Below are 12,094 nucleotides of genomic sequence, written 5' to 3'. Positions count from 1 at the left end.
AGTATCCCTGCTAGGGAAGGATTGAAGTCCATCTTTTGCAAAGTAGATCAGGGATTAGGACCACATTTGTTGATCCCAGAGAGTAGAGAAATCCTTCATTTGAAGATTACAAAATAAAGCCATAAGTGTCTTCATATGACACTCTTTGCGCGCGCACGCGTGTGTGTGTGTGTGTGTGTGTGTGTGTGTGTGTTAGGCAAGCAAGAAATGGATCACCAATTTTCGCGAGCAAGAAGTGCCTTCATATGACACGTTGTGTGTGTGTGTGTGTGTGTGTGTGTGTGTGTGTGTGTTTGTGTGTTAGGCAAGCAGGAAGTGGATCACAGAATTTGACATGGCCAGAGCAGGTGCACGCAAGCATGCGTGTGTATGTGAGATGGAGAAAGAGAGAGAATACCTCCATGCATAATCAAAGCATGTGTACACATGCACTTATGAAGGGTGCCAACACCAGGACTGCCGATATGTAGGCATAGCAAATGCATAAAAGGCACACACTCTCAACTTGCCTAATGAGATACATATCGAATAAAGTTAGGTAGTATTAGGTCAATTTTCCAAACTAATTATATGCTATTTAATACCCACATGGCATTGGTCATTACCTTTTAAGGTCATCAACAACTAGAAAGATCAATAACATTAAAGGCTCCCAACTTCCCTCGAGTTAGTGGGTGGCTCAATAGTAAGTGAATAATGAAGATGGCCAATATTGTAGATTGAAGTCGACTTGTGGGGACCCAAGATATCATATCCATAGAGATCGTTACTCTAACCTTCAACATATTTGGTAAGATGAGAATATGCTTACTTAATGGGTGTGTTTAGGTAGGGTATATGTATTGTGTATTTTTGGTTACCATCGTAGATTAAAAATGTGGAACCAAATGGTGAGAAAGGTAGCATTGGGAATGAATTCACTACGCAACCACTTACACATATTATGTTATTGAAATTTTCTTAAAGTAGTACACAGAGCAACCTACCAAAACACGCCATCACTAGCTGATGTGGGTGAGTACATGGGAACCAACTAAAGAAAGATTATATTCATAGAGTGATTGCAAAGGCTCGAACCAAGACGATGTCATAGGACATTATGACACTTCATGTGTACATCGGATACTGCAAGTCAGAGCATCAAAGTTAGATGTTCAAAGGATGTCATGCTTGCATGTGAAGCTGCATGCTTTGGTTTTGTAAGAGCAATATTCTTTATGAGAGAGATAAGGAGAAAGATGACTAGAAATGTGAGTGCCTGAATTATAGAAATCTTGTGTGGGTATAGATTGTATAGATTTGTCATATACTAAGGGCAAAAATAAACTGTCTTGTTTAAATGTGTGTGTGTGTGTGTGAACTTTGAACGTTTATCCCTCAAATAATTTTGAGGAAATAAAAATAATTCTTTTCTTTAAGAGTCCTTACAAGATCACGTGTGAAGGGCCCTCCTTTTGGATCTAAAGGCACGTCCTGACCCTGCAACCCCACTACCCCCGCCACCTTCTAGGACCTTGCCTTGTTGGCCCCGTGCCACACATCACCTCATAGCACACCTAGAGTGGAGCGTAAATGCCTGAATGCTCGAACCTTCTGCAGAGCTTGGGGTTGCCATGGACTTTAACATGCCAGGTAACCCCAAATTTCCCAACATGGGACCTACATTGAACATGATCATGATAGTTTTGTTGGGTGGAGTAGGTATCTATGCAATTGCCAACAACCTCTACAATATTGAAGGAGGTCACCATGCCATCGTCTTCAACTGCATCAAGGGCATTCATGACAAGGTCTATTCTAAAGCGACACACTTTATGATTCCTTGGTTTGACACGCCGATCATTTATGATGTGAAGGCAAAGCCTCATGTTGTGGAAAGTAACTTGGGAAGTTGCAACTTGAAAATGGTCAAAATTGGGCTCCGGGTTATGACTAGGCCCGTGACTGAAACTCTACCCACAATCTACAAGATGCTGGGTACAAACCACAATGAACGGTGGGGCTTGCCATCAATTATTCATGAGAATTCAAAGACAATCGTTGCTCAGTACAATGCCAGCCAATTGATAACGCAGCATGAGGCTGTAAGCAGAGAGATCAAGAGAGTCCTTATCGAGCATGCTGCAAATTTCAATAATGCTCTCGATGATGTCTCGATAATCAACCTTATATTTTTGCAACCAAGCACAACATATTTTGCAATGTATATCACCATCTACATTTATGGAGATGATTTTCTAGTTATACTCATGCACAGGTTTAGACACTACCTATACATTATGTATATGGTGAGACCTACCTCTCACTCACTTGCCTCGAGCACGTACATGGAGCCCATAAACATGAAATTTGAAGATCATGAAGACCATCAACATGAAGACAAAGCACCAAACGAAGAAGAATCAAACAAAGTAGAAGACAAAGACCATGAAGAGTTGCAGACAAAGCATTGAAGAAGACGAAGGTGCTCTTGGATTAGAGTGAAGTAGACATTTTTCAAGATTTTGCTCTTGAGCTTAAAAGAAGCAGATTTTTTCAAAACTGACCAAACGTCCGTCTCACGTACTAGAATATGAAAACTACCTTTCATTTCACTTTAGAACCTTAGAACACTGCCAAATAAGCATTCTAAACCAAATTTTTTAGAAAATATGCATTGGAATCTATTTTTATCATTGCTAACAGAGACCCAAATTTTGGGAGTCTTACAACGTCTTTGTATTCATTATTGGGGATTGAGTCAGGTAACAGTCAAGAATAAGTATAAAATACCAAGGATTGATCAGTTACTTGATCGATTACATGGAGATTCTATCTTCACAAAAATTGATCTTAAGTCAGGGTATTATTTAATCTGAATCAAGGAGGAGGACATTATGAATTTACAGTCATTCCTTTTGGAATTACTAATTCTTTTGCAATTTTTAATCATCTTATGACCGACATGTTTAGAGAACATTTTGATGATTTTGTTCTTGTCTTCTTTGATGATATCTAGTTTACTCAAAGAATAGGAAAGAACATGAACAACATGTGCGACGAGTACTTGAGCTTCTACACCAGAATCAGCTTTATGCTAAGCATAGAAAATGCACCTTCTTCACTGACAAAGTGGATTACATGGGATGTATTGTATTCAAGGATGGTGTTTCTATTGATCCAAGCAAGATTGAGGCAGCCATAGATTGGCCTACACCTAAATCTGTCAAAGAAGCACGTGGATTTCTTAGTTTAACATGATGGTGTCGTACTTTTATTGAAGTCTATGCTAAGATTGCATCTCCATTGACCAATACACTTAAGAAAACTAAAGTGCTTACTTGGAATGAACGTACTCAAGCTAGTTTTGACAAACTCAAAGAAGCTTTGGTGAATGCTTCAATATTACAGCTTCCAGACTTTTCAAAGACATTCACTATCCTCACTGATGCAAGTGGACAAGAAATTGGTGGCGTTCTATCTCAAGAAGAAAGGCCAATAGCTTATGAATCTGGTAAGTTACGTACTCATGAGTTAAATTATCCTACACACGACTTGGAATTATTGGCCGTTTCTCATGCTCTTAAAGTATGGTGACATTATGCAGTCTAGCTCATGGCCTAAATTCCATGCTAGGTCAGGTGTGCTGAGAACTCTTTCCCTATTCAAACACTTTTGCACCTCTAATATATATTGAAAATTGTATAAATTTTAAATTGTCTATTTTGTGCATAGACCATTGGGGAGCTAGGTATGAAGGTAGTGTCTACAATGTTAGAGATTTTGATAACCTTGATGGTTTTGATCCCCAATCTTCATACAAAGATTGTTCATCTAGTTCCATGGGTGGTTGATCTAGCCACACTTCTTTGATATGAGCCAATTTCAGACTCAAGTTAATGTCTTTCGCTTCCCTAACTCATTCCCACAAGTGGTTTGGTCAATCTTTCTCGACCAAGGAAATTCCATCTAGCCCTTCAGCATCATCTAGAATTATTAGTTTAGATGTAGCAATTCTGCTAAAGTCTCCTTGAACTACTTATCATCCTGATTTTTTCCTTCGTTTGATCTGGCCTCCATTTGTGCTAGTTTTCCTATGGTTTCCAATTTAAACTTTTGTTATTCCAGCATAGATTGCGTAAAATCTGCATCAAATTTTTGTAAGCTTCAAGTTTGGTGGTTTCCATGTCAAGTGTGGGTATTTTTTTCTATCGTCTGGCTTGCTTTCAATCCCACTTGGAAAGTGTAACATTTAATGGCATAGTAACTTGTGTGTAGTGGAAAATAGCATGAACATAGTGAGCGTGTCATTAGAATAGATTCCCAACGAGAATAACAAGAGTTCTTGGGTAGAGAGAGAAACAAAAAACATAACACCTAGTTAGATAGCATGAATTATCCTACACATGACTTGGAAATATTGGCCATTTCTCATGCTCTTAAAGTATTGTGATATTATGCAGTCTAGCTCATGGCCTAAATTCCATGCTAGGTCAGGCTGAGAAGTCTTCCCCTATTCAAAGACTTTCACAACTTTGATATATATTGAAAATTGTATAAATTTTAAATTGTGTATTTTGTGCATAGACCCTTGGGGAGCTAGGTATGAAGGTAGTGTCTACAATGTTAGAGATTTTGATAACCTTGATGGTTTTGATCCCCAATCTTCATACAAAGATTGTTCATCTAGTTCCATGGGTGGTTGATCTAGCCACACTTATTTGATATGAGCCAATTTCAGACTCAGTCTAACGTCTTTTTCTTCCCTAACTCATTCCCACAAGTGGTTTGGTCAGTCTTTCTCAACCAAGGAAATTCCATCTAGCCCTTCAACACCATTTGGAATTATTAGTTTAGATGTAGCAAGTTTGCTAAAGTCTCCTTGAACTACTTATCATCCTGAGTTTTTCCTTTGTTTGATCTAGCCTCCATTTGTGCTAGTTTCCCTATGGTTTCCAATTTAAACTTTTTTTATTCCAGCATAGATTGCGTAATCTGCAACAATTTTTTGTAAGCTTCAAGTTTGGTGGTTTCCATGTCAAGTGTTGGGTAGTTCTTTTATTTTTTTCTAATGTCTAGCTTCCATTCAATCCCACTTGGAAAGTGTAACATTTAACGGCCTAGTAACTTGTGTGTAACAGAAAATAGCATGAGCATAGTGAGCATGTCATTAGAATAGATTGCTAACGAGAATAACAAGAGTGCTTGGGTAGAGAGAGAAACAAAAAGCATAACACCTAGTTAGATAGCATGAACAATACTTCAAAAGAGAGATACATTAAGCTATTGAAAATAGTTGAGGACCGGATTTTCATGGAGCCGGTCCCCCCTCCAAAAGGATTGCAAAGGTTGAAGCAATCCAGGTTGCTTCCCTCTATCAAACTTCATCTTTTGTCATACCACACATCTAGAAACATACTCTTGTATGTTTACTTTCATGGTAGGCCAATAGAAATTTGTTTCAATCCCTTTTAAGGTAGACTGAATCCCTCTATGCCCCGCATAAGGAGGAGCATGAGATTCATACATTACTTTTTCACATAGTGAGTTAGTAACACATAGTCTATTGCCATAGAGAAGATAACCATATTGTAAAGTAAATGGTTCCTCTTTCTTCCCTAGTCTGAGGGTTGAAATCACATCTCTAAAATCAGGATCAATAGCATACTCATCTATCATAGAAGATAGATCATTGTGAGTTGCTATGGAAACCACATTCACTCTCGGCTGTCTTGAGAGTGCATCGGCTACTTGATTATGCTTGCCAGCAATGTGAGCAATATGAAAATTAAATTGCAAAAGAAAATTTTCCCACCTCATTTGTTTGTCGGAGATCTTGGTCTACATCACGAAGTACTTAAGACTTTGGTGATCCGTCTGCAAAATGGAAGGAGTCCCCAGTAAATAGTGCTTCCATGAGTCAAAGGCATGTAGAACTGTGAGGAGTTCCTTTTCATATATTCCTAGAGATTGCTCAACTGGGTCGATCCTTTGACTTTCATAGGCTATGGCATGCCCTTTTTGGAGCAAAACAGCTCCAAGGGAATCACCACAAGCATCACGTTGAACCTCAAATGGATTTGAGATATCCGGTAGTGTAAGCGCAGGTTGAGGGATAAGATTTTCTTTAAGCTTTTTGAAAGCATTGTTCTCCTTGGCAAACCATGTATACCTAACTTTTTTCTTTTTTAGGTCATGCAATGGTCCTGTTTTTAGTGAGAACTTTTCTATGAAGCGTCTATAGTATGCACACATACCTATAAATCTTCTTAGTTCATGCCCGTGGCTCAAATACCATTAATTGCAACAAGTAGAAGAGAGGGTTTTTCAACACCAAAACAGCACCGGCTCCTGTCAAGATTCTAATAGCTCAATAGTGGTTAATCCGTTGGCAATCCCCATAGGACTCCACTATTAAGACCATAGCTCTCGACAATGATGCCCCGTTATCTGCACGAAGGCAGGTGCACTGCAAGGCCGAAAAATCCCTATTCTACTTACTCATTTGCAATTAATAATAACAACCATTTATAGCTAGGTTGAGGGCCTCCCTTCTTGAGCAAGAAAAGAGAAACCTTGTGCTCTGATACCAATGTAACATTTAATGGCCTAGTAACTTGTGTGTAGCGGAAAATAGCATGAACATAGTGAGCATGTCATTAGAATAGATTCCTAATGAGAATAACAAGAGTGTTTGGGTGGAGAGAGAAACAAAAAGCATAACACCTAGTTAGACAGCATGAAAAATACTTCAAAAGAGAGAAAAATTAAGCTATTGACAATAGTTGAGGACCGGATTTTCATGGAGCCAGTCCCCCCTCCAAATGGCTTTGTATTATGGTTTCTCCCATCAAGTGAGACATTTTACAATACAATTCTTTGTATTCCTTCAACACTAGCAAGTGCAATGAAGATGGAAACTTCAAGCACTAAGAAAAACACTTATTAAACACAACATCAATTCCCTCATGGTCTCAAACCCAAGACCTCACACACCTTCGAAAATGGTGAGAGCTAGCGGGGTATGAGAGTAGATTGAGAGGAAGGAGTAGTCTTACGAGAAAGATGTACATCTCCTCACATAATCACTCATATTAGCATAGCATAGCTTAGTAATTAGCTTGGTTGAGGAGATGAGCGTGCATTGAATCTTGGCTCTTGGTTGGATTTTCATCACAAAGCCAAGAGTTGTTGTTGTAGGCCTCCATTCTCACAAGCTTGGACTAGGTCATAAGCTTTCCATTAAAGCTTGAGAAGGAGAGAGAGAGTCTTCTTGCTTCACACATGGACTAGTGTGAGTGTGTATGCAATAATACCTTGAGAAAATCAATCCCTTCTCTCTCTTGGTCCACCCCTCTTGCTATTTGCTCATGCTCACACCCTATTAGACCTCTCCAGGCTTAGCCAATGGAATTTCAAGAGCATAAGTGATACCCTTCTGACACGTGTCCCCCTTTCCCCTTTTATGAGATCTTTAGGTAATTAATTAATTCTACTAAACTCTCATTGGGCCCCTTCGTCTCCTGGCCAATAGGAATCAGGCAAGCCATTGGGATGTTGAATGCTCATTGGACCCCTTGGGAGACTATCCAGTAGTCTTCCAGAGCGGTTAATTCTTATTGATTATTATACTAAGTGTTTTTAAATTAATTAAAGTAGATTTACTCTAGCCTAATTCTCATTGGTCCACCTCCAAGGCCATCCAATAGGATTTGAGTACACCTTGTGGGCATAGGGACTGACATGTGTCCCTCTTTCCCTTTGTGTAAAGGAAGCTTATGAGTGTGTGCATGTGTGTTTCTCTCTCATCCCCTACTTGCTAGGCTCGCCCCCTCCTTTGTAGGAGTTTGTGAAGACTTTTTTTGGTACACACACAAGCATTCAATTTTCCTAAGCTTTGGACCTTTGGACACAACCTTTGAATTTTGGAACCTTAGCATTTTGGAAGTCTTACTAGGCTGAACCTTAGGGTTTTTAAAGCCCATTGTTGCACCTTCATATTCTGCAGATGGCCCCCATTTGGATCCCTATTTTCCCTCCTTTGGATCCTTATTGTGGCTAGTCTGCCAGCTTAACCAATATTCTAGCTTTTTCTCCCCTGGCACTTCCCCATATTAAATGTTCAGTTTAACATGAGAAAATCATTTAGGAGAATTAGATATTAGTTATTATGAAATTACCTCTCTCTTGAAATCCAAGTCGTCCTCGACTATGGGGTAGAGAAGATAAAGCCTATTCATTAGTCCTTTTTCTAGTGGGTAGAGGATCCCTATGTTACCCTACAACATCGTTCCAGAATGGATGACTAGTCCATATGGCGCTTGAGAGCCTAAGCTACCGCAAGCATGTCTGCACATTAGTCCTATCAATCTTCCATAGTAGAGTGACAAGCTCTACTTGGTGTTTGGGAGACGTCGTCTCCGCAAACTTGATCTAAACATGCATACTACTTCACATTTGTGCACAATAAAGAAAAAGAGAGTCTTATAAGACAAAAACTTTGTTCATTTTAAACATTTGTACATTTGCTGACTCTAGGGAAGCATTGTAAGAATTGACAAGGTTTAGGTTATCCTTTAGTTGTATGACATATATCCATCTAGCATCTTCAAAAGGATAATTCTTAAACTTAATAAGATATCATCAGATAGTCTTACCGCCTCTTAGTACCTTGTCGTCATGTTGGAGAATGGAATCGGGGTGCAACACCTCTTCTTGGTCCTCGATCTCCAGAGGGTTTTCAGTAGTTGGTTCTTGAGGTGGATCTCCTTTGTAAGGATTTAGTAGGCTCACATGGAAAGCATTGTGTATGAGCCAATAGTTGGGAAACTTGAGTTGTTAGTTCATTTCATTGATTGGGCTAAGAATCTGGAAGGGACCATAGTACCTTTTAGCTAACTTAGCATAGTACTTTTGGTATCCCGTAGGATTCTTGCCCGACGTGTGCCTTAATCGAGCCTTTGGAAATTTGAGTAAGACCCAATCATTTTCTTTAAAGGCTTGGGCTCTTCTGTGCTTATTAGCAGTAGCCTTAGATCTCAAAAAAGAACTTAAGATTTTTGTCTAAAAAACTTATCAGCATGCTAAGTATCAGGATGATGCTTTAGTGCTTGGCCTAAAATCTACTAGACTTGAGTACAAAGAGTGGGCTTCATTTTCAAAACATGCTATTATGAATGATCCTATGACCATGCAAGGATGATTTGGTGCATGACCATTCCTTGGTTCATAGAGTTGGGTTGATCGTGAGTCCTTATGATCTTTGATCCTCAAAGCATATGTGAACATCCAACATATATAGTCAAAAAACTTCATGGGTGGTTTGGTTTAGATAGTACGCATGGTCCCAAGACCATTCTACCATTCTAAAGCTTGGAGTTTTGGATGCAAAGCCATACTTTGATGCACGAGGTATGCTTGGTTCTCAATCCATGGTACGATGCTTAATCCTAGCATGCTATTAGGAATTGTGGTTGAGTTCAAAAGTCTAATCACATGCTTGTTCCAAATATCATTCTTGAATGCATGCAGCAAGATTGGTCTCAACACCATGGTGGAATCCTTAGCTTTAATAAGATATTAGATACTTGATCTCAAGAGCATGCTTGGTGGAGCGTGGTAGATTGAGCACGGTCCCAAGACCATGCTAGTATGCTAGGACTCAACATCATAATTGGGTTATTGGTCCCAAGGCTATGCTTGGCTATAGGGTGGTATATTTTATAAAATATTACGATAGGCTGTTACATGAGATTTAGAACAGTACTAAGCACCACAAAAAATATACAAGACTCATTTATCCGCATAGTTCCAGTACCATGCAAGGACTTTAGGACTTAATAATAATGCTCTTGTTTATTGTCTGACATGTGTTTGTGTGCTACAATGCAAGGAGAGTTTTGAGTCCACAAGCTTTATTAAGATGCTTGGTCCTAGGACCATGCTTGAATCCATATAACTTTGGCAGCTTGGCTAATCAAGAATGTCACACAAACCGACAAAAAGCTGAAATTCTCCCCTTCTATCCACTTCTGCTTCCCCCTCAAGTTTTGAATTCAAAATTTGAATATGCATTTATTTCCCCCCATCTTTCTCTCTCCCACTAATATTCATGGTTGGATCGGCATCCCGATTTCTCCCCTGTTTCAACACATCTCTCTCTCTCTCTCTCTCTCTCTACCAAATCTTGATCCCACACACACACACAGACTTCAACGTTGAACTACATCATGTCCTTGACAACATCTCTCTCTCTCTCTCTCTCTCTCTCTCTCTCTCTCTCTCTCTCTCTCTCTCTACCAAATCTTGATCCCCCCCCCCACACACACACACTTCAACGTTGAACTACATCATGTCCTTGACAACATCTCCCAATTACCTCATCAACATTTTCTAAGGTGCTTCTGAGAAAAAAAAATTATTTCGATGCACATTGCGTGTTTGCCATATGCATGTATGTGTTCTATGTGAGCATTGCTGTACATATGTATATGGTGCGGTGGAAGAGAGAGAAAGATACTATTGATAAGAAGAAAGTGTTAACATTGTAGGATTATTTTTGAACAATTAATCATACCTTATCTCTTGCTTGAGTGCTCCGATCGTCTTAGGGTTATTGGCCGGCTATCTGAAGGTTTATTTTGCTCCCCCTCCTCTCGCTATATGCAAGAAAATATGGGTACATTTTAGCCTTGATTTGTTTGATCAAATGCTATTTAGTGGCATCAAATTCATCATCAAGAAAGAGACCTCTCTCTCTCTCTCTCTCTCTCTCTCTCTCTCTCTCTCTCTCTCTCTCTCTCTCTCTCTCTCTCTCTCTCTCTCTCTCTCTCTAACAGACGTGGGCGGTGGGCCTTTAATATTGAGGATCTCTTCGCTGGAATCTCTCTATGCTATGCCCCCCTTAGGACTAAGTAACACATAGCATTACAGAGGGCGGGGGGGGGGCGGGGTAAGGGGATCGAGGGCAGAGAAGTTCGCGCATAGAAATCAGAGAGATCGCAACCGTAGATATACACTCAGAAACTAAACCCGGCCATGAATAAACCCAGTCATAGACTAAACCCGGGCAGTGCCTATGTTTTAATAATAAAACGCGATAAAAACGGCCCAAGGTAACAACATGTGCGTGTGGGTGATATGGTTAGCCCATGCATCTCAATTTGGGCAACGAGGCCCTGGGTTCAAATCAGGTCGACGTTCGGCTCATTGTTTGGCGCTCACCTTTCCCCATTTTGCCTCAATTCTTGTGCGTCCAGTTTAAATCTGCCTCAACCTTCCCGCATCCACTTCCGAGCCGTCGATCCCCTTACACCCCCCCCCCCCCCCCCCCCCCCCCCCCCCCCCCCCCCCCCCCCCCCTCTTTAATGCTATGTGTTACTTAGTGTTGAGGCTATGCCCCGCTCTTTTGGTCATGTGCATAGCAGGGATGACGATTTGACAAATTGATAATTTTAGAAGGAATTTTTAGACCTCTTTCACATATCCAAATAGCAAGAATGAGAGGCAATGAAATGTTATATTAAATGTCAAATGATCCTATGAGACCAAACTCATAAAATCAGGGTGGATCTAATACAATATATGGGTACAAAATAAAATGAACCAAAATAAAAGCTAAAATAAATATCAATGTGGAGGATGTCTGGCATAGGGTGCTATACAAGAATGTATTGCATTGGTCACTGAAGAGCATCGTCAATGCTCGCTTTTGTAAATAATTATATTGCACGTCTCCCATGTCGTGCTCAATAGTCGTGATCCTCTAATGGAGCTTCTGTCAATGTCATTGTTGAAGATGATGAAACAAGAAATAGAAGGAAGATAGCAACTCAGAGTAGGAAGAAGATGGAGAAGGAGAAGACACAGAGCTTGCGTACGAGATCTCTGTAGTCTATCTCTCTGTATTAGAAAAATAGAGTATATACAAACTCAGAGCTACAAAGCTTTTATGAGACACTAAGAGATAAGGTGTCCTTTCACACCAGATGTCCAGGGGGAAAAACCCAGTGGGAGAAAAGTGCCTCTGGTGAAGCGCGTATACACACTAACACTACTACATGTCTACAAATCCCCCCTGTACTGATAGTGTGAATCCTTACAAGGTAGCAGATCA

General features: G+C 40.0%; 1 pseudogene; it reads left to right on the top strand.

The window, feature by feature from the left end:
* The first annotated feature begins 1,613 nt into the window (after positions 1-1,613).
* On the top strand, positions 1,614-2,453 carry LOC147441406 (prohibitin-1, mitochondrial pseudogene; annotated as a pseudogene).
* Positions 2,454-12,094: the final 9,641 nt, after the last annotated feature.

The sequence above is a fragment of the Adiantum capillus-veneris genome, chromosome 15 (assembly GCF_014529385.1).
Source record: "Adiantum capillus-veneris isolate H3 chromosome 15, ASM1452938v2, whole genome shotgun sequence".
NCBI lineage: Eukaryota > Viridiplantae > Streptophyta > Polypodiopsida > Polypodiales > Pteridaceae > Adiantum > Adiantum capillus-veneris.
This window is presented reverse-complemented; position numbering and strand designations above follow the sequence as displayed.